Source organism: Oncorhynchus mykiss, chromosome 24 (assembly GCF_057628025.1).
Source record: "Oncorhynchus mykiss isolate SJ-2025 chromosome 24, ASM5762802v1, whole genome shotgun sequence".
Lineage (NCBI taxonomy): Eukaryota > Metazoa > Chordata > Actinopteri > Salmoniformes > Salmonidae > Oncorhynchus > Oncorhynchus mykiss.
Window position 1 is genome coordinate 41,932,245 of NC_143045.1, and position 24,558 is coordinate 41,956,802.

Consider the following 24,558-nt stretch of genomic DNA (forward strand, 5'->3'; position numbering starts at 1 on the left):
CACTGGACGTCTTAGTAACAACTTCACTGGACGTCTCTGGACGTCTTAGTAACAACATCACTGGAACTCTCTGGACGTCTTAGTAACAACCTCACTGGACGTCTTAGTAACAACCTCACTGAAACTCACTGGACGTCTTAGTAACAACTTCACTGGACCTCTCTGGACGTCTTAGTAACAACCTCACTGGACCTCACTGGACGTCTTAGTAACAACCTAACTGGAACTCTCTGGACGTCTTAGTAACAACCTCACTGGACGTCTTAGTAACAACCTCACTGGACCTCACTGGACGTCATAGTAACAACCTCTCTGGACCTCACTGGACATCTTAGTAACAACCTCACTGGACCTCTCTGGACGTCTTAGTAACAACCTCACTGGACCTCACTGGACATCTTAGTAACAACCTCTCTGGACCTCACTGGACGTCTTAGTAACAACCTCACTGGACCTCTCTGGACATCTTAGTAACAACCTCACTGGACCTCACTGGACGTCTTAGTAACAACCTCACTGGACCTCTCTGGACGTCTTAGTAACAACCTCACTGGACGTCTTAGTAACAACCTCACTGGACCTCTCTGGACGTCTTAGTAACAACCTCACTGGACGTCTTAGTAACAACCTCACTGGAAGTCTTCGTAACAACCTCACTGGACGTCTTAGTAACAACCTCACTCGAAGTCTTAGTAACAACCTCTCTGGACGTCTTAGAAACATTCTCACTGGACCTCTCTGGACGTCTTAGTAACAACCTCACTGGAACTCTCTGGACGTCTTAGTAACAACCTCACTGGACGTCTTAGTAACAACCTCACTGGACATCTTAGTAACAACCTCACTGGACCTCTCTGGACGTCTTAGTAACAACCTCACTGGACCTCACTGGGCGTCTCTGGACGTCTTAGTAACAACCTCATTGGACGTCTTAGTAACAACCTCACTGGACCTCATTGGGCGTCTTAGTAACAATCTCACTGGACCTCACTGGACGTCTTAGTAACAACCTCATTGGGCGTCTTAGTAACAATCTCACTGGACCTCATTGGACGTCTTAGTAACAACCTCACTGGACGTCTTAGTAACAATCTCACTGGACCTCATTGGACGTCTTAGTAACAACCTCACTGGACCTCACTGGGCGTCTCTGGACGTCTTAGTAACAACCTCATTGGACGTCTTAGTAACAATCTCACTGGACCTCATTGGACGTCTTAGTAACAACCTCACTGGACCTCACTGGGCGTCTCTGGACGTCTTAGTAACAACCTCACTGGACGTCTTAGTAACAACCTCATTGGACGTCTTAGTAACAATCTCACTGGACCTCACTGGGCGTCTCTGGACGTCTTAGTAACAACCTCATTGGGCGTCTTAGTAACAATCTCACTGGACGTCTTAGTAACAACCTCACTGGACCTCACTGGGCGTCTCTGGACGTCTTAGTAACAACCTCATTGGACGTCTTAGTAACAACCTCACTGGACCTCATTGGGCGTCTTAGTAACAATCTCACTGGACCTCACTGGACGTCTTAGTAACAACCTCATTGGGCGTCTTAGTAACAATCTCACTGGACCTCATTGGACGTCTTAGTAACAACCTCACTGGACGTCTTAGTAACAATCTCACTGGACCTCATTGGACGTCTTAGTAACAACCTCACTGGACCTCACTGGGCGTCTCTGGACGTCTTAGTAACAACCTCATTGGACGTCTTAGTAACAATCTCACTGGACCTCATTGGACGTCTTAGTAACAACCTCACTGGACCTCACTGGGCGTCTCTGGACGTCTTAGTAACAACCTCACTGGACGTCTTAGTAACAACCTCATTGGACGTCTTAGTAACAATCTCACTGGACCTCACTGGGCGTCTCTGGACGTCTTAGTAACAACCTCATTGGGCGTCTTAGTAACAATCTCACTGGACGTCTTAGTAACAACCTCACTGGACCTCACTGGGCGTCTCTGGACGTCTTAGTAACAACCTCATTGGACGTCTTAGTAACAACCTCACTGGACCTCATTGGGCGTCTTAGTAACAATCTCACTGGACCTCACTGGACGTCTTAGTAACAACCTCATTGGGCGTCTTAGTAACAATCTCACTGGACCTCATTGGACGTCTTAGTAACAACCTCACTGGACGTCTTAGTAACAATCTCACTGGACCTCATTGGACGTCTTAGTAACAACCTCACTGGACCTCACTGGGCGTCTCTGGACGTCTTAGTAACAACCTCATTGGACGTCTTAGTAACAATCTCACTGGACCTCATTGGACGTCTTAGTAACAACCTCACTGGACCTCACTGGGCGTCTCTGGACGTCTTAGTAACAACCTCACTGGACGTCTTAGTAACAACCTCATTGGACGTCTTAGTAACAATCTCACTGGACCTCACTGGGCGTCTCTGGACGTCTTAGTAACAACCTCATTGGGCGTCTTAGTAACAATCTCACTGGACGTCTTAGTAACAACCTCACTGGACGTCTTAGTAACAATCTCACTGGAACTCACTGGACATCTTAGTAACAACCTCACTGGACGTCTTAGTAACAATCTCACTGGACCTCACTGGACGTCTTAGTAACAACCTCACTGGACCTCACTGGGCGTCTCTGGACGTCTTAGTAACAACCTCATTGGACGTCTTAGTAACAATCTCACTGGACCTCACTGGGCGTCTCTGGACGTCTTAGTAACAACCTCATTGGGCGTCTTAGTAACAATCTCACTGGACGTCCTAGTAACAACCTCATTGGGCGTCTTAGTAAAATATGTATTTTTACTTGCAGTAATACTCTGTTAGTTTGCAGCGTGGGCTAAATAGCTTGTCTGCTGCGTATGCGGGTAAAGGAGATGAACTGAACAGTTTTTTAAAACAGACATGCCATTGAGTAGAGCTGTTGTTTAAGGCTATTCTGATTCTAGAGGTTTCTCAGCCATTCCAGTGTTCTGAAGCTTCTCAGCCATTCCAGTGTTCTGAAGCTTCTCAACCATTCCAGTGTTCTGAAGCTTCTCAGCCATTCCAGTGTTCTGAAGCTTCTCAGCCATTCCAGTGTTCTGAAGCTTCTCAACCATTCCAGTGTTCTGAAGCTTCTCAGCCATTCCAGTGTTCTGAAGCTTCTCAACCATTCCAGCGTTCTGATTCCAGAGGCTTCTTAACCATTTTTAGAGTTGTGATTCTAGAGGTTTCTCAGCCATTTTAGTGTTGTGTGCTGGCTGGCTTGTCTGATTCAGCCTGGCTCTGGCCCTGAGGCTACACTCTGTTCTGGTGCCACTGCTCTGCTGAGACTGAATAGCCTGAATTAGTACTGAGGTCTGGATTCAGTTAGCCATCACTCTCCCTTGATATCCCCTGGGTCTGTGTGTGTTTGTTGGTACACGCATATGTCCGTTAGTGAAAGTGTGTGTGTCCGTTTGTGAGAGTGTGTGCATTGATGAGTAGGGGGGAGGAGAAGGGGAGGATTGCAAAACACAACGCTTCACCTTATTGCTGCCCCATTCCTTCCCTCCACATCCCCTCCCCCCTCACCTCCTCCCCTCATCACAGGAAATGGGTGAAAGGATGGAGTGACTCAGTGCGTTCTGACCCCACCCCTCCCCCAACACTCTACAGCTGTTTTAAATACATGCCTCAGTACTTTGGCAAGTAAGTAAGTATGTTTTAAACGTCCCTCTTTGGGTTGGATGTGTCAATGTGTAGTTCCTACATGCATCATCTATGAGCAGAATTACTGTCTTAACTCAATTAGCCAAGAATTCCGTAGTTTGAAAGTGACTGTTTTCTGAAAGCTATGCGGCGCCCTTTTGAGTACTGCAAGCTTAAACCACGTGGGCCAGCCCCTTAGCAACTCAAGTTCCAGCCAATGAGGTTCATCCCTTTGCCATTTGAGTGACAGCTAGCAAGAGGCCTGCCCAGCATTATCCAATGAGGTTGCAGGTTCGGGACCAACGGCTCAGAGGACATTTACAGTTGAAGTCGGAAGTTTAGATATATTTAGGTTGGAGGCATTAAAAATAGTTTCTCAACTACTCCACACATTTCTTGTTAACAAACTATAGTTTTGGCAAGTCGGTTAGGACATCTACTTTGTGCACGACACAAGTCATTTTTCCCACAATTGTTTACAGACAGATTATTGCACTTATAATTCACTGTATCACAATTCCAGTGGGTCGGAAGTTAACATACACTAAGTTGACTGTGCCTTTAAACAGCTTGGAAAATTCCAGAAAATGGTGTCATGGCTTTAGAAGCTTCTGATAGGCTACTTGACATAATTTGAGTCAATGGGAGGTGTACTGGTGGATGTATTTCAAGGCCTACCTTCAAACTCAGTGCATCTTCGCTTGACATCATGGGAAAATCAAAAGAAATCAGCCAAGACCTTGTGAAGATGCTGGAGGAAACAGGTACAAAAGTATCTTTATAAGCAAGGAAGAAGCCACTGCTCCAAAACCGCCATAAAAAAGCCAGACTACGGCTTGCAACTGCACATGGAGACAAAGATTGTACTTTTTGGAGAAATGTCCTCTGGTCTGATGAAACAAAAATAGAACTGTTTGGCCATAATGACCATCGTTATGTTTGGAGGGAAAAGGGGGGAGGCTTGCAAGCCGAAGAACACCATCCCAACCGTGAAGCACGGGGGTGGCAGCATCATGTTGTGTGGGTGCTTTGCTGCAGGAAGGACTGGTGCACTTCACAAAATAGATGGCAACATGAGGCAGGAAAATTATGTGGATATATTGAAGCAACATGTCAAGACATCAGTTAAAACTTGGTTGCAAATGGGTCTTCCAAATGGACAATGACCCCAAGCATACTTCCAAAGTTGTGGCAAAATGGCTTAAGGACAACAACGTCAAGGTATTGGAGTGGCCCTCACAAAGCCCTGACCTCAATCCTATAGATAATTTGTGGGCAGAACAGAAGAAGCGTGTGGGAGCAAGGAGGCCTACAAACCTGACTCAGTTACACCAGCTCTGTCAGGAGGAATGGGCCAAAATTCACCCAATTTTTTTGCGGGAAGCTTGTGGAAGGCTACCCGAAACGTTTGACCCAAGTGAAACAATTTCAAGGCAATGCTACCAAATACTAATTGAGTGTATGTAAACCTATGACCCACTGGGAATTGTCACGCCCTGACCTTACAGAGAGTTGGAGTGGGCATTCTATGTTTTGTGTTCTATGATTTTCTATTTCTGTGTTGTTTGGCCGGGTGTGGTTCTCAATCAGAGGCAGCTGCCTATCGTTGTCTCTGATTGAAAGCCATACTTAGGCAGCCCTTTTCCCCCCTGTGTTTTGTGTGTTTCTGCACCAGACAGAACTGTTTGGTTTGTTAACGCTTTGTTATTGTTTGTTCTAGTGTTCAGTTGTATAAAAAATCATGAACACGTACCACGCTGCACCTTGGTCCTCTTCTTCAAACAGCCGTTACAGGAATGCGATGAAACAAATTAAAAGCTGAAATAAATCATTCTCTCTACTATTATTATGACATTTCACATTCTTAAAATAATGTGGTGATTCTAACTGACCTCAGACAGGGCATTTTTTTTACTAGGATTAAATGTCAGGAAATTGTGAAAAATGGAGTTTAAATGAATTTGGTGCATAAACTGTGTATTACTGACTGACTGATGGTGGTGTGGAGGGAGAGAGAAGAGGTGGAGGGGGGAGGAGACGAGGTGGAGGGGGGAGGAGAACAGGTGAGGAGGAGAGGCGAGGGGTGGAGGAGGGGAGGGGTGGAGGAGGGGAGGTGAGGTTGGGGAGGGGTGGAAGAGGGGAGGTGAGGATGGAGAGGGGAGGGGTGGAGGAGGGGAGGTGAGGTTGGGGAGGGGTGGAAGAGGGGAGGTGAGGAGAGGTGAGGATGGAGAGGGGAGGGGTGAAGGAGGGGAGGTGAGGAGGAGAGGAGAGGAGAGGAGAGGAGAGGAGAGGAGAGGAGAGGAGATGGTAACAAGGTGTCAGTAGTGATGTGTACTATCTTGTTCCTGGTGGTAGTCATGTGACCAGAGTGTTAGATTGAAGCCCAGGAATGTTACTCCACATTCAGGCTGACACAGAGAGGAGAGGGGGGGAGGGGAGAGGGGAGAGGCGAGGAAGTGGATGGGGAGGGGAGGGGAGGAGGAGGAGAGGAGATGAGGGGGAGGAGAGGTCTCATATGGAAACAGTTTTCTGAAGAACAACACAGAAAAACAACATCACATAAAAACACGATCAACAAGTCCCACCAGCTCTAGTCCAACCCCATTCAGAATGCCATCTCTCTCTCAATTCAGTTCAATTCAAGGGGTTTTATTGGCATGGGAAACATATGTTAACATTGTCAAAGCAAGTGAAGTAGATAATATACAAAAGTGAAATAAACAATAAAAAATTAACAGTAAACATTACACTCACAGAAGTTCCAAAATAATAAAGACATTACAAATGTCATATTATATATACAGTGTTGTAATGATGTGCAAATGGCTAAAGTACAAAAGGGAAAATAAATAAACATAAATATGGGTTGTATTTACAATAGTGTTTGTTCTTCACTGGTTGCCCTTTTCTTGTGGCAACAGGTCATGTCACACTGTGGTATTTCACCCAGTAGATATGGGAGTTTATCAAAATTGGGTCAAAGTCAAAAATGTCCTTAAGTTTAAGTCAGTCACGGTGGTCAGGTATTCTGCCACTGTGTACTCTCCGTTTGGGGCAAAATAGCATTCTAGTTTGCTCTGTTTTTTTTGTTAATTCTTTCCAATGTGTCAAGTAATTATCTTTTTGTTTTTTCATGATTTGGTTGGGTCTAATTGTGCTGCTGTCCTGGGTCTCTGAGGGGTATATTTGTGTTTGTGAACAGAGCCCCAGGACCAGCTTGCTTAGGGGACTCTTCTCCAGGTTCATCTCTCTGTGGGTGATGGCTTCGTTATCGAAGGTTTGGGAATCGCTTCCTTTTAGGTGGCTGTAGAATTTAACGAAAAATTAAATTATTCTCTGGATTTTGATAATTAGTGGGTATCGGCCTAATTCTGCTCTGCATGCATTATTTGGTGTTTTACGTTGTACACTGAGGATATTTTTGCAGATTTCTGCATGCAGGGTCTCAATTTGGTGTTTGTCCCATTTTGTGACTCCTTGGCTGGTGAGCGGACCCCAGACCTCACAACCATGAAGGGAGATGGGTTCTATTATCGATTCAAGTAATTTAACCAGATCCTAACTGGTACAGTTGAAGTCGGAAGTTTACAGTACACCTCAGGTTAATATATTTAGCCAAATACGTTTAAACTCAGTTTTTCACAATTCCCGTCATTTAATCCTAGTAAAATTTCCCTGTTTTAGGTCAGTTAGGATCACCACTTTATTTTAAGAATGTGAAATGTAAGAATAATAGTAGAGAGAATTATTTATTTCAGCTTGTATTTCTTTCATCACATTCCCAGTGGGTCAGAAGATTACATACACTAAATTAGTATTTGGTAGCATTGCCTGTAAATTGTTTAACTTGGGTCAAATGTTTCAGGTAGCCTTCCACAAGCTTCCCACAATAAGTTGGGTGAATTTTGGCCCATTCCTCCTGACAGAGCTGGTGTAACTGAGTCAGGTTTGTAGGCCTCCTTGCTCGCACATGCTTTTTAAGTTCTGCCCACAACTTTTCTATAGGATTGAGGTCAGGGCTTTGTGATGCCATCTATTTTGTGAAGTGCACCAGTCCCTCCTGCAGCAAAGCACCCCCACAACATGATGTACTTCAGCTTGAAAGCCTCCCCATTTTTTTATCCAAACATAATGATGTTCATTATGGCCAAACAGTTCTATTTTTGTTTCATCAGACCAGAGGACATTTCTCCCAAAAGTATGATCTTTGTCCCCATGCGCAGTTGCAAGCCTTAGTCTGGCTTTTTATGGCGGTTTTGGAGCAGTGGCTTCTTCCTTGCTCAGCGGCCTTTCAGGTTATATCGATATAGAAGTCGTTTACTGTGGATATAGATACTTTTGTACCTGTTTCCTCCAGCATCTTCACAAGGTCCTTCGCTGTTGTTCTGGGATTTATTTGCACTTTCGCACCTCAGTACGTTCATCTCTAGGAGACAGAACCCATCTCCTTCCTGAGCGGTATGACGGCTGCGTGGTCCCATTGTCACGCCCTGACCATAGTTTGCTTTGTATGTTTCTAAGTTTTGTTTGGTCAGGGTGTGATCTGAGTGGGCATTCTATGTTGGATGTCTAGTTTGTCTGTTTCTGTGTTTGGCCTGATATGGTTCTCAATCAGAGGCAGCTGTTAGTTGTTGTCTCTGATTGGGAACCATATTTAGGTAGCCTGTTTTGTCATTGTGGGTTGTGGGTGATTGTCTATGTTAGTTGCTTGTGTCAGCACAGTTCTTATAGCTTCACGGTCGTTTTTCGTTTATTGTTTTGTATTCAGTGTTCAGTCTTTAATTAAAATATCATCATGAACAAATACCACGCTGCATTTTGGTCCGCTTCTTACGACGATCGTGATACCCATGGTGTTTACACTTGCGTACTATTGTTTGTACAGATGAACGTGGTTCCTCCAGGCATTTGGAAATTGTTCCCAAGGATGAACCAGACTTGTGGAGGTCTACACATTTTTTTATGAAGTCTTGGCTGATTTCTTTTGATTTTCCCATGATGCCAAGCAAAAAGGCACTGAGTTTGAAGGTTGGCCTTGAAATACATCCACAGGTACACCTCCAATTGACTCAAATGGTGTCAATTAGCCTATCAGAAGCTTCTAAAGCCATGACATAATTTTCTGTAATTTTCCAAGCTGTTTAAAGGCACAGTCAACTTAGTGTATGTAAACTTCTGACCCACTGGAATTGTGATACATTGAGTTATGAGTGAAATAATCTGTCTGTCAACAATTGTTGGAAAAATGATTGTGTCATGCACAAAGTAGATGTCCTAACCGACTTGCCAAAACTATAGTTTGTTAACAACAAATTTGAGGAGTGGTTGAAAAACGAGTTTTAATGACTCGTAAACCTCCTGACTTCAACTGTATGTCCAATTTTATGTTCCTTTTGATGGCACAGAAGGCCCTTCTTGCCTTGTCTCTCAGATTGTTCACAGCTTTGTGGAGGTTACCTGTGGCACTGATTTTTAGGCCAAAGTATGTTTCATTTTTTTTGTGTTGCTCCAGGACAACGGTGTCTAGATGGAATATTGTATTTGTGGTTCTGGCGACTGAACCTTTTTTGGAACACCATTATTTTGGTCTTACTGAGATTTACTGTCAGGGCCCAGGTCTGCCAGGGCCCAGGTCTGACACATCTGTGCAGAAGATCTAGGTGCTGCTGTAGGCCCTCCTTGGTTGGTGACAGAAGCACCAGATCATCAGCAAACAGTAGATATTTGACTTCAGATTCTAGTAGGGTGAGGCCGGGTGCTGCCTCTGATTGAGAAACAAACTAGGCAACCATAGACATAACACCAAGACTGGAAAACCCCCCCATAAACATACAAAAACCCACACACCCACCCTCGTCACACCCTGACCTAACCAAAATAATAAAGAAAACAAAGATAACTAAGCGTGACAGTCACTTAGGAAATGTACGAGTCTGCTGTTAATGATATTGCGTATACATGGAAAGGAGACACCTGAATCTAGTGAATATCCACATCATAATTAGCCATCCACTGTTTACACAACAGGCATTACAGTCATTATGCTGCTCTGAACAATCTTGTCTATTTTTTGAGATTATAGAAGAAGCTTTTGTTGTGATTTATTAGACATCAGTCAACATGGCCCGAGTGCATGGTGGCTGGCATATCTAGTAGCATCAAGGAACATGCTAAATCAAATCAAATTTATTTATATAGCCCTTCGTACATCAGCTGATATCTCAAAGTGCTGTACAGAAACCCAGCCTAAAACCCCAAACAGCAAGCAATGCAGGTGTAGAAGCACGGTGGCTAGGAAAAACTCCCTAGAAAGGCCAAAACCTAGGAAGAAACCTAGAGAGGAACCATGCTATGTGGGGTGGCCAGTCCTCTTCTGGCTGTGCCAGGTGGAGATTATAACAGAACATGGTCAAGATGTTCAAATGTTCATAAATGACCAGCATGGTCGAATAATAATAAGGCAGAACAGTTTAAACTGGAGCAGCAGCACGGTCAGGTGGACTGGGGACAGCAAGGAGTCATCATGTCAGGTAGTCCTGGGGCATGGTCCTAGGGCTCAGGTCCTCCGAGAGAGAGAAAGAAAGAGAGAATTAGAGAGAGCACACTTAAATTCACACAGGACACCGAATAGGACAGGCTGAGAGGCTGAGACAGGAGGGGCTGAGGCTGAGACAGGAGGGGTCAGGAGACACTGTGGACCCATCCGAGGACACCCCCGGACAGGGCCAAACAGGAAGGATATAACCCCACCCACTTTGCCAAAGCACAGCCCCCACACCACTAGAGGGATATCTTCAACCACCAACTTACCATCCTGAGACAAGGCTGAGTATAGCCCACAAAGATCTCCCACGGCACAACCCAAGGGGGGGCGCCAACCCAGACAGGATGAACACATCAGTGACTCAACCCACTCAGGTGACGCACCCCTCCCAGGGACGGTATGGGAGAGCCCCAGTAAGCCAGTGACTCAGCCCCTGTAATAGGGTTAGAGACAGAGAATCCCAGTGGAAAGAGGGGAACAGGCCATGCAGAGACAGCAAGGGCGGTTCGTTGCACCAGAGCCTTTCCGTTCACCCTCCCACTCCTGGGCCAGACTACACTCAATCATAGGACCTACTGAAGAGATGAGTCTTCAATAAAGACTTAAAGGTTGAGACCGAGTCTGCGTCTCTGACATGGGTAGGCAGACCGTTCCATAAAAATGGAGCTCTATAGGAGAAAGCCCTGCCTCCAGCTGTTTGCTTAGAAATTCTAGGGACAATTAGGAGGCCTACGTCTTGTGACCGTAGAGTACGTGTAGGTATGTACGGCAGGACCAAATCAGAGAGATAGGTAGGAGCAAGCCCGTGTAATGCTTTGTAGGTGAGCAGTAAAACCTTGAAATCAGCCCTTGCCTTGACAGGAAGCCAGTGTAGGGAGGCTAGCACTGGAGTAATATGATCAATTTTTTTGGTTCTAGTCAGGAGTCTAGCAGCTGTATTTAGCACTAACTGAAGTTTATTTAGTGCTTTATCCGGGTAGCCGGAAAGTAGAGCATTGCAGTAGTCTAACCTAGAAGTGACAAAAGCATGGATTCATTTTTTTAATTTTCAAAAGAGAGATCAGGGTCCAGAGTAACGCCTAGGTCCTTCACAGTTTTATTTGAGACGACTGTACAACCATTAAGATTAATTGTCAGATTCAACAGAAGATCTCTTTGTTTCTTGGGACCTAGAACAAGCATCTCTGTTTTGTCCGAGTTTAAAAGTAGAAAGTTTGCAGCCATCCACTTCCTTATGTCTGAAACACAGGCTTCTAGCGAGGGCAATTTTGGGGCTTCACCATGTTTCATTGAAAACAGCTGTGTGTCATCTGCATAGCAGTGAAAGTTAACATTATGTTTTCGAATGACATCCCCAAGAGGTAAAATATATAGTGAAAACAATAGTGGTCCTAAAACGGAACCTTGAGGAACACCGAAATTTACAGTTGATTTGGACAAACCATTCACAGAGACAAACTGATATCTTTCCGACAGATAAGATCTAAACCAGGCCAGAACTTGTCCGTGTAGACCAATTTGGGTTTCCAATCTCTCCAAAAGAATGTGCTGATCGTTGGTATCAAAAGCAGCACTAAGGTCTAGGAGCACGAGGACAGATGCAGAGCCTCGGTCTGATGCCATTAAAAGGTAATTTACCACCTTCACAAGTGCAGTCTCAGTGCTATGAAGGGGTCTAAAACCAGACTGAAGCATTTCGTATACATTGTTTGTATACGAAATACAGTCAGTAGGATGACATAGAGGAGACATACAGCCAGTAGGTTGACATAGAGGAGACATACAGCCAGTAGGTTGACATAGAGGAGACATACAGCCAGTAAGTTGACATAGAGGAGACGTACAGCCAGTAGGTTGACATAGAGGAGACATACAACGAGCAGGATGACATAGAGGAGACATACAGCCAGTAGGATGACATAGAGGAGACATACAGCCAGTAGGTTGACATAGAGGATACATACAGCTAGTAGGTTGACATAGAGGAGACATACAGCCAGCAGGATGACATAGAGGAGACATGCAGCCAGTAGGATGACATAGAGGATACATACAGCTAGTAGGTTGACATAGAGGAGACATACAGCCAGCAGGATGACATAGAGGAGACATGCAGCCAGTAGGATGACATAGAGGAGACATGCAGCCAGTAGGTTGACATAGAGGAGACATGCAGCCAGTAGGTTGACATAGAGGAGACATACAGCCAGTAGGTTGACATAGAGGAGACATGCAGCCAGTAGGATGACATAGAGGAGACATACAGCCAGCAGGATGACATAGAGGAGACATACAGCCAGTAGGATGACATAGACATAGAGGAGACATACAGCCAGCAGGATGACATAGAGGAGACATACAGTCAGTACGTGTCTGATCAAGGACAGATTGCAAATGAATTGAACAACTTTTATTCGCAATCAGTGACACGGTTTTTCCATTACGTTTGCTCATTCACCAACAACCACCAGTGGCAATGATGTGAATAAAGCTGACTGGTTTGAACTTGGAGAGGTGTGTCATAACAGATGAAAATCCTCAGCAATCTGAAAATCGCCAATTCAAAAGACATATTCAAATCTCGACACTGCATTCATTAAGAAGTATGGCAGTACCCTGGCAAAACCACTCACCCAGCTGATGAATATCTTAATTGACAGTGGGGGCAGTTTCCCGAGGCCTAGAGAAAAAAAAGGCTCTAGTCACACTTATCTTCAAGTGAGGTGGACCCCGAACTGACAAGTAACTACAGACCAGCCAGTATTGTGCCTGTCCTATCTAAAGTGTTGGAGGAAATCCTAGCAGAACAGCTCATGTCATATCTGGAAGTGTATCAGTACTTGTACCCGGGAACAAATTTGGATTCAGACCAAAATATTCCACTTAAACAGCAAACTAGCCACCGGGCTTCTACATCTGCATTGTTGTGCTGTTTGTGGTTTTAGGCTGGGTTTCTGTACCGCACTTTGTGACATCAGCTGATGTAAGAAGGGCTTTATAAATCAGTTTGATTGATTGGTTGATTGATTGAAACTGTGTCCTTACTGGAGAACATCAAGAAATCACTGGAGGAGAAAAGCGTGGTTGGAGAAGTCTTCCCCGACCTGAAAAAGGCCTTTGACACAGTGAATCAGTGTACAGTACTGCTCTCTAAACGCCCCAAGTTCAGTTCCTCAGACAAAAAGCCGTGAGCTGGTTTGGTTTATAGCTGGAAAACCTTGGACAATGTGTGGTCATCAATAGCACCAAATCCACATTTAAAACAACTAAAATGGGACTTCCACAGGGCTCGGTGCTTGGCCCAATTCTCTTCTCATTATAAAATGAATGATCTACCAGAGACCTGCCCAAGTGTCGGCATTCAAATGTACGCTGGTGACACTGTTGTCTACGTGTCTGCTGTCTCCACCTGGTTGGACTCGTCTGGTCTGAATGTAAGAAAAACCCCCCAAAAAACAGTCTCAATCATTGAGTAAAACCAGAGTGTCTATGTAATGGGGTTGACTCAACACTATACAAGTCAGCTACTACAGCGACTGAAATGACTGCAACACTCAACAAAGAGCTACAGTTAGTTTTAGAATGGGTGGCAAGGAATAAGCTAGTCCTAAATATTTTAAAAACTAAAAACATTGTATTTGGGACAAATCATTCACTAAAACCTAAACCCTCAACTAAATCTGGTAATGTGGACATTGAGCAAGTTGAGGTGACTAAACCTGCTTGAAGTAACCCTGGACTGTAAAACTGTCATGGTCAAAACATATTGATACAACAGTAGCTAAGATGGGGAGAAGTCTGTCCGTAATAAAGCACTGCTCTTCCTTCTTAACAACACTATCAAGGCAGGTCCTACTACTGTTCAGTCGTGTGGTCATGTGCCACAAAGAGGGACTTTGTGGCACCTGACCAAATTACTATTGGCTCAGTACAGGGCAGCACGGCTGGCCCTTGGATGTACACAGAGAGCTACCATTAATATGTACGTCAATCTCTCCTGGCTCAAAGTGGAAGAGAGATTGACTTCATCACTACTTGTTTTTGTAAGAAATGTTGACAAGCTGAATGTATTGAGCTGTCTGTTTAAACTACTGGCACACAGCTCGCCCACCCATACATACCCCACAAGACATGCCACCAGAGGTCTGTTTAAACTACTGGCACACAGCTCGCCCACCCATACATACCCCACAAGACATGCCACCAGAGGTCTCTTCACAGTCCCCAAGTCCAGAACAGACTATGGGAGGCGCACAGTACTACATAGAGCCATGACTACATGGAACTCTATTCCACAGTACTACATAGAGCCATGACTACATGGAACTCTATTCCACAGTACTACATAGAGCCATGACTACATGGAACTCTATTCCACAGTACTACCTAGAGCCATGACTACATGGAACTCTATTCCACAGTACTACATAGAGCCATGACTACATGGAACTCTATTCCACAGTACTACATAGAGACATGACTACATGGAACTCTATTCCACAGTACTACATAGAGCCATGACTACATGGAACTCTATTCCACAGTACTACATAGAGCCATGACTACATGGAACTCTATTCCACAGTACTACATAGAGCCATGACTACATGGAACTCTATTCCACAGTACTACATAGAGCCATGACTACATGGAACTCTATTCCACAGTACTACATAGAGCCATGACTACATGGAACTCTATTCCACAGTACTACATAGAGACATGACCACATGGAACTCTATTCCACAGTACTACATAGAGCCATGACTACATGGAACTCTATTCCACAGTACTACATAGAGACATGACCACATGGAACTCTATTCCACAGTACTACATAGAGCCATGACCACATGGAACTCCCGGCTACCCGGACTATCTGAATTGTCCCCGCCCCAACCCCTCTTTTTACGCTGCTGCTACTCTCTGTTTATTATCTATGCATAGTCACGTTACCTCTACCTACATGTACATATTACCTCAATTACCTCGACTAACCGGTGCCCCATCACATTGAGTCTGTACCGGTACCCCCTGTATATAGTCTCCACATTGACTCTGTACCGGTACCCCCTGTATATAGTCTCCACATTGTCTCTGTACCGGTACCCCCTGTATATAGTCTCCACATTGACTCTGTACCGGTACCCCCTGTATATAGCCTCCACATTGACTCTGTACCGGTACCCCCTGTATATAGCCTCCACATTGACTCTGTACCGTAACACCCTGTATATAGCCTCCACATTGACTCTGTACCGTAACACCCTGTATATAGCCTCCACATTGACTCTGTACCGGTACCCCCTGTATATAGCCTCCACATTGACTCTGTACCGGTACCCCCTGTATATAGCCTCCACATTGACTCTGTACCGGTACCCCCTGTATATAGCCTCCACATTGACTCTGTACCATAATACCCTGTATATAGCCTCCACATTGACTCTGTACCGTAACACCCTGTATATAGCCTCCACATTGACTCTGTACCGTAATACCCTGTATATAGCCTCCACATTGACTCTGTACCGGTACCCCCCTGTATATAGTCTTGACTATTGTTATTTTATTGTTGATCTTTAATTGTTTTGTATTTTATTTTTTACATTTTTTTAATTCAGTTTATTTTAGTAAATAAACCCTGAGGCACAGTGATGCCGAATGGTAAAAACGTTGGTTAATACCCATTAAATTGCTGGGAGTTTATACATGAAAAAACCTTGAAATCAGCCCTTGCCTTGACAGGAAGCCAGTGTAGGGAGGCTAGCACTGGAGTAATATGATCAATTTTTTTGGTTCTAGTCAGGAGTCTAGCAGCTATATTTAGCACTAACTGAAGTTTATTTAGTGCTTTATCCGGGTAGCCGGAAAGTAGAGCATTGCAGTAGTCTAACCTAGAAGTGACAAAAGCATGGATTAATTTTTTTAATTTTCAAAAGAGAGATCAGGGTCCAGAGTAACGCCTAGGTCCTTCACAGTTTTATTTGAGACGACTGTACAACCATTAAGATTAATTGTCAGATTCAACAGAAGATCTCTTTGTTTCTTGGGACCTAGAACAAGCATCTCTGTTTTGTCCGAGTTTAAAAGTAGAAAGTTTGCAGCCATCCACTTCCTTATGTCTGAAACACAGGCTTCTAGCGAGGGCAATTTTGGGGCTTCACCATGTTTCATTGAAAACAGCTGTGTGTCATCTGCATAGCAGTGAAAGTTAACATTATGTTTTCGAATGACATCCCCAAGAGGTAAAATATATAGTGAAAACAATAGTGGTCCTAAAACGGAACCTTGAGGAACACCGAAATGTACAGTTGATTTGGACAAACCATTCACAGAGACAAACTGATATCTTTCCGACAGATAAGATCTAAACCAGGCCAGAACTTGTCCGTGTAGACCAATTTGGGTTTCCAATCTCTCCAAAATAATGTGCTGATCGTTGGTATCAAAAGCAGCACTAAGGTCTAGGAGCACGAGGACAGATGCAGAGCCTCGGTCTGATGCCATTAAAAGGTAATTTACCACCTTCACAAGTGCAGTCTCAGTGCTATGAAGGGGTCTAAAACCAGACTGAAGCATTTCGTATACATTGTTTGTATACGAAATACAGTCAGTAGGATGACATAGAGGAGACATACAGCCAGTAGGATGACATAGAGGAGACATGCAGCCAGTAGGATGACATAGAGGAGACATGCAGCCAGTAGGTTGACATAGAGGAGACATGCAGCCAGTAGGTTGACATAGAGGAGACATACAGCCAGTAGGTTGACATAGAGGAGACATGCAGCCAGTAGGATGACATAGAGGAGACATACAGCCAGTAGGATGACATAGAGGAGACATACAGCCAGTAGGTTGACATAGAGGAGACATACAGCCAGTAGGTTGACATAGAGGATACATACAGCTAGTAGGTTGACATAGAGGAGACATACAGCCAGCAGGATGACATAGAGGAGACATGCAGCCAGTAGGATGACATAGAGGAGACATACAGCCAGTAGGTTGACATAGAGGAGACATGCAGCCAGTAGGATGACATAGAGGAGACATACAGCCAGCAGGATGACATAGAGGAGACATACAGCCAGTAGGATGACATAGAGGAGACATACAGCCAGCAGGATGACATAGAGGAGACATACAGTCAGTACGTGTCTGATCAAGGACAGATTGCAAATGAATTGAACAACTTTTATTCGCAATCAGTGACACGGTTTTTCCATTACGTTTGCTCATTCACCAAAAACCACCAGTGGCAATGATGTGAATAAAGCTGACTGGTTTGAACTTGGAGAGGTGTGTCATAACAGATGAAAATCCTCAGCAATCTGAAAATCGCCAATTCAAAAGACATATTCAAATCTCGACACTGCATTCATTAAGAAGTATGGCAGTACCCTGGCAAAACCACTCACCCAGCTGATGAATATCTTAATTGACAGTGGGGGCAGTTTCCCGAGGCCTAGAGAAAAAAAAGGCTCTAGTCACACTTATCTTCAAGTGAGGTGGACCCCGAACTGACAAGTAACTACAGACCAGCCAGTATTGTGCCTGTCCTATCTAAAGTGTTGGAGGAAATCCTAGCAGAACAGCTCATGTCATATCTGGAAGTGTATCAGTACTTGTACCCGGGAACAAATTTGGATTCAGACCAAAATATTCCACTTAAACAGCAAACTAGCCACCGGGCTTCTACATCTGCATTGTTGTGCTGTTTGTGGTTTTAGGCTGGGTTTCTGTACCGCACTTTGTGACATCAGCTGATGTAAGAAGGGCTTTATAAATCAGTTTGATTGCTTGGTTGATTGATTGAAACTGTGTCCTTACTGGAGAACATCAAGAAATCACTGGAGGAGAAAAGCGTGGTTGGAGAAGTCTTCCCCGACCTGAAAAAGGCCTTTGACAGAGTGAATCAGTGTACAGTACTGCTCTCTAAAAACGCCCCAAGTTCAGTTCCTCAGACAAAAAGCCGTGAGCTGGTTTGGTTTATAGCTGGAAAACCTTGGACAATGTGTGGTCATCAATAGCACCAAATCCACATTTAAAACAACTAAAATGGGACTTCCACAGGGCTCGGTGCTTGGCCCAATTCTCTTCTCATTATAAACTGAATGATCTACCAGAGACCTGCCCAAGTGTCGGCATTCAAATGTACGCTGGTGACACTGTTGTCTACGTGTCTGCTGTCTCCACCTGGTTGGACTCGTCTGGTCTGAATGTAAGAAAAACCCCCCAAAAAACAGTCTCAATCATTGAGTAAAACCAGAGTGTCTATGTAATGGGGATGACTCAACACTATACACGTCAGCTACTACAGCGACTGAAATGACTGCAACACTCAACAAAGAGCTACAGTTAGTTTTAGAATGGGTGGCAAAGAATAAGTTAGTCCTAAATATTTTAAAAACTAAAAACATTGTATTTGGGACAAATCATTCACTAAAACCTAAACCCTCAACTAAATCTGGTAATGTGGACATTGAGCAAGTTGAGGTGACTAAACCTGCTTGGAGTAACCCTGGACTGTAAAACTGTCATGGTCAAAACATATTGATACAACAGTAGCTAAGATGGGGAGAAGTCTGTCCGTAATAAAGCACTGCTCTTCCTTCTTAACAACACTATCAAGGCAGGTCCTACTACTGTTCAGTCGTGTGGTCATGTGCCACAAAGAGGGACTTTGTGGCACCTGACCAAATTACTATTGGCTCAGTACAGGGCAGCACGGCTGGCCCTTGGATGTACACAGAGAGCTACCATTAATATGTACGTCAATCTCTCCTGGCTCAAAGTGGAAGAGAGATTGACTTCATCACTACTTGTTTTTGTAAGAAATGTTGACAAGCTGAATGTATTGAGCTGTCTGTTTAAACTACTGGCACACAGCTCGCCCACCCATACATACCCCACAAGACATGCCACCAGAGGTCTGTTTAAACTACTGGCACACAGCTCGCCCACCCATACATACCCCACAAGACATGCCACCAGAGGTCTCTTCACAGTCCCCAAGTCCAGAACAGACTATGGGAGGCGCACAGTACTACATAGAGCCATGACTACATGGAACTCTATTCCACAGTACTACATAGAGCCATGACTACATGGAACTCTATTCCACAGTACTACATAGAGCCATGACTACATGGAACTCTATTCCACAGTACTACCTAGAGCCATGACTACATGGAACTCTATTCCACAGTACTACATAGAGCCATGACTACATGGAACTCTATTCCACAGTACTACATAGAGACATGACTACATGGAACTCTATTCCACAGTACTACATAGAGCCATGACTACATGGAACTCTATTCCACAGTACTACATAGAGCCATGACTACATGGAACTCTATTCCACAGTACTACATAGAGCCATGACTACATGGAACTCTATTCCACAGTACTACATAGAGCCATGACTACATGGAACTCTATTCCACAGTACTACATAGAGCCATGACTACATGGAACTCTATTCCACAGTACTACATAGAGACATGACCACATGGAACTCTATTCCACAGTACTACATAGAGCCATGACTACATGGAACTCTATTCCACAGTACTACATAGAGACATGACCACATGGAACTCTATTCCACAGTACTACATAGAGCCATGACCACATGGAACTCCCGGCTACCCGGACTATCTGAATTGTCCCCGCCCCAACCCCTCTTTTTACGCTGCTGCTACTCTCTGTTTATTATCTATGCATAGTCACGTTACCTCTACCTACATGTACATATTACCTCAATTACCTCGACTAACCGGTGCCCCATCACATTGAGTCTGTACCGGTACCCCCTGTATATAGTCTCCACATTGACTCTGTACCGGTACCCCCTGTATATAGTCTCCACATTGTCTCTGTACCGGTACCCCCTGTATATAGTCTCCACATTGACTCTGTACCGGTACCCCCTGTATATAGCCTCCACATTGACTCTGTACCGGTACCCCCTGTATATAGCCTCCACATTGACTCTGTACCGTAACACCCTGTATATAGCCTCCACATTGACTCTGTACCGTAACACCCTGTATATAGCCTCCACATTGACTCTGTACCGGTACCCCCTGTATATAGCCTCCACATTGACTCTGTACCGGTACCCCCTGTATATAGCCTCCACATTGACTCTGTACCGGTACCCCCTGTATATAGCCTCCACATTGACTCTGTACCATAATACCCTGTATATAGCCTCCACATTGACTCTGTACCGTAACACCCTGTATATAGCCTCCACATTGACTCTGTACCGTAATACCCTGTATATAGCCTCCACATTGACTCTGTACCGGTACCCCCCTGTATATAGTCTTGACTATTGTTATTTTATTGTTGATCTTTAATTGTTTTGTATTTTATTTTTTACATTTTTTTAATTCAGTTTATTTTAGTAAATAAACCCTGAGGCACAGTGATGCCGAATGGTAAAAACGTTGGTTAATACCCATTAAATTGCTGGGAGTTTATACATGAAGTGAATTTCTTTATTTTGTTAGTAAATACTTTCTTAACACTTTTTGTTGTTAAAACTGCATTGTTGTTTTGATTAGATTTATTACAGCTCCAACAATCATGTATAACTACTGCATGTTATAAAGCCAAGGTGGAATTATTAGGGGTACATGCACATGTAAATCTTTGGAGGGAGTTGAAAGTCCGTGTTGCCCAGCAACAGCCCCAAAACATCACTGCTCTAGAGGAGATCTGCATGGAGGAATGGGCCAAAATACCAGCAACAGTGTGTGAAAAACTTGTGAAGACTTATAGAAAACGTTTGAAAAGTATTAACTTTTGTTATTGACAAAATACTTATTTTCCACCAGAATTTGCAAATAAATTCATTAAAAAATCCTACAATGTGATTTTCTGGAATTTTTTTCTCTCATTTTGTCTGTCATAATTGAAGTGTACCTATGATGAAAATTACAGGCCTCTGTCATCTTTTTAAGTGGGAGAACTTGCACAATTGGTGGCTGACGAAATACTCTTTTTGCCCTACTGTATGTATGAGGTTTGCTTTGTGCATCTAATTGTAGACTGACATCTGCTTTGTAATTATGATCATGTACAAATATGATTATAACTTTTTTTTAAATTATGTATTTCTTTCTTTCCTTTTGTTTCCATGAAAGTACATATAAGAATGGGTGTTGAAGCTGCAATGCATCGCATGCTTATTTGTTCAATGTGTTTGAATAGTGTGTTTGCACTTGTCCCTAACCAGATAAATTAAACCAAACATAGTCAAGGATTTTCTTAATTTTGGGTCAGTCACGGTGGTCAGGTATTCTGCCACTGTGTACTCTCTGTTTAGGGTCAGTCACGGTGGTCAGGTATTCTGCCACTGTGTACTCTCTGTTTAGGGTCAGTCACGGTGGTCAGGTATTCTGCCACTGTGTACTCTCTGTTTAGGGTCAGTCACGGTGGTCAGGTATTCTGCCACTGTGTACTCTCTGTTTAGGGTCAGTCACGGTGGTCAGGTATTCTGCTGCTGTGTACTCTCTGTTTAGGGTCAGTCACGGTGGTCAGGTATTCTGCCACTGTGTACTCTCTGTTCAGGGTCAGTCACAGTGGTCAGGTATTCTGCCACTGTGTACTCTCTGTTTAGGGTCAGTCACAGTGGTCAGGTATTCTGCCACTGTGTACTCTCTGTTTAGGGTCAGTCACAGTGGTCAGGTATTCTGCCACTGTGTACTCTCTGTTTAGGGTCAGTCACGGTGGTCAGGTATTCTGCCACTGTGTACTCTCTGTTTAGGGTCAGTCACGGTGGTCAGTTATTCTGCCACTGTGTCCTCTCTGTTTAGGGTCAGTTAGCGTTCCAATATGCTCAGTTTTTCCGTTGACTCTTTCCAGTGTGTCAAATAGTTATCATTTTGCTTTCTGATAATTTGTTTGGGTTTAATTGTGTTGCTGTCCTGGGGCTCTGTGGGGTCTGTTTGTGTTTGTGAACAGAGCCCCAGAACCAACTGGCAGAGGGGACTCTACTCTAGGTTCATGTCTCTGTAGGTGACAGCTTTGTAGTGGAATGTTTGGGCATCAATTCCTTTTAGGTGTGTGTAGAATTTAACAGCTCTTTTCTGAATTTTGCTGTAGGCCCTCCTTGGTTGGGGTTGGGCATCAGACCATCTGCAAACAAGCTGCATCCCTGTCTCACCCCACGGCCCTGAGGAAAGAAATGTGTTTATTGCCAATTTTATCTACACACTTGTTGTTTGTGTACATTGATTTTATAACGTCATGTTTTTCCCCCAACACCGCTTTCCATCAATTTGTATAGCAAACCCTCAAGCCAAATTGAGTCAAAGGTTTTTTTGGGATTTCTTTTGTGTGTTTGATGGTCAATAAGGGTATGCAGGGTGAATACGTGGTCTGTCATACGGTATTTTAGGTAAGAAGACAATTTGGTCATTGTTTTCACTGATGAAATGTTGGAGTCTGCTGCTAATGATACTACAGATGATTTCTCAGGGATTTTGCTGTTGACACAGATACCACAGTATTTATTGGGGTCAAATTTGTCTCCACTTTAGTGGATTGGGGGTGACCAGACATTGGTTCCAAATTTTGGGGAAAATACCAGAGCTGGGGATGATGAAGAGTTTAAGAATAACCTATTTGAATTTGTGGTCTGTATATTTGATCATTTTGTTTAGTATATCATCAACACCACAGGCCTTTTTGGGTTGGAGGGATGTATTTTGTTCTGTAGCTCATCCAATTTATTTGGAGAATCCAGTGGGTTCTGGTAGTGTTGTTAATAGCTGATTCTAAGATTTGTAATTATCATATATACAGTACCAGTCAAAGGTTTGGACACACCTACTGATTCCAGGGTTTGTCTTTATTTTTTAGTATTTTCTACATTGTAGAATGATAGTGAAGACATCAACACTATGAAATAACACATATGTAATCATGTAATAACCCCCAAAAATGTAAACAAATATATTTGAGATTCTTATAAGTAGCCACCCTTGATGACAGGTTTGCACTACAGTAGATTGATGTTAGAGAGAGAGGTAAGAGAGATGTATTTATTGCCTTACCTCATTTGCACACGCTGTATATAGACTTTTTCTACTGTATTATTGACTGTATGTTTGTTTATTCCATGTGTAACTCTGTGTTGTTGTATGTGTCGAACTGCTTTGCTTTATCTTGGCCAGGTTGCAGTTGTAAATGAGAACTTGTTCTCAACTGGCCTACCTGATTAAATAAAGGTGAAATATATATATATATATTTTTAAATCAAGTGTCTGCTGTACACAGATGACAAATATCAAATATTTATTGGGTGAAAAGCCAAACATGTCTCCTCCTGCCACAACCTGAGGGACAGCCAGTCAAAAGTGCAATGTAATGTCAATCACATTTCCCATTTAGTTTTGTTTTGGCTTTCATACCATGTCATGTGTCTTCTCAGTCAGGTTGAGACTGGTCTACTACTATTGCTTTAATGTATTATTATTGGTGGGGATAGCGTTAGCAGCCCCAGCTTAGATATTCAACATACTTCTTAGTATTACTCCTCCTACAGCATTTATGCTAGAAACACCGTTCCAACTTCAGAACGTGCGGAATGGTCTGGATCGAGTTGCTTGTGTACAACTGTTTGATATCTGCTGTACTTTTTTTTACGTTATTCACATTTTTGTCGTCTTTTTTTCACTCCATCCCTCCAACATGGGATTTGTCAAAATTCTAAACGCTTCCCATTGTGACATCATCACTTCTAACTCTCATTTTCGAGCTGAAATCATAAAACTCTTGACGCAAATCAGATAATAATTTGACTTTGCAAACGACTCAAATCTGGCATTGGAACCAAAAATAATAATTGCATCAAAAGTTAGAGCAGTTTAAGTAACATTTTGGCAAACAACGTCCGTTTTGGCCAATACCGCAACAAGTTAGACAAAACGTTAGAGCATATGGGATATTCGTCTACTTCTCTGCTATTCAAAGCTGTTAGTGGAATCAAATTATTCACTACGGAACATACGGTACAGCAGTTTTTGTAACTGCATTACCACGTGTTTTTCAAATGTTCCTTAACCGCTGCCATTTTGACCCCCTTTCACAACAAAATCTTCCCCTACATCTCTGCTTTTCTGAGAAAAAGTTGGATTTCAAATCGGGGCTACCAATCGGTAACTAGAGACGTTTTTGTAACCCATCGCCTGTCTTTCAAGCATCTGTAAATCATGTCAGAAGGAAGGAAATCCCTTCCTTTCCAAAAAACTATCATTTTGACCACTAAAACAAACATTTGGATTAAAATCTTCCTCTACTTCTCTGCTTGTCAAAAGCGGAAAC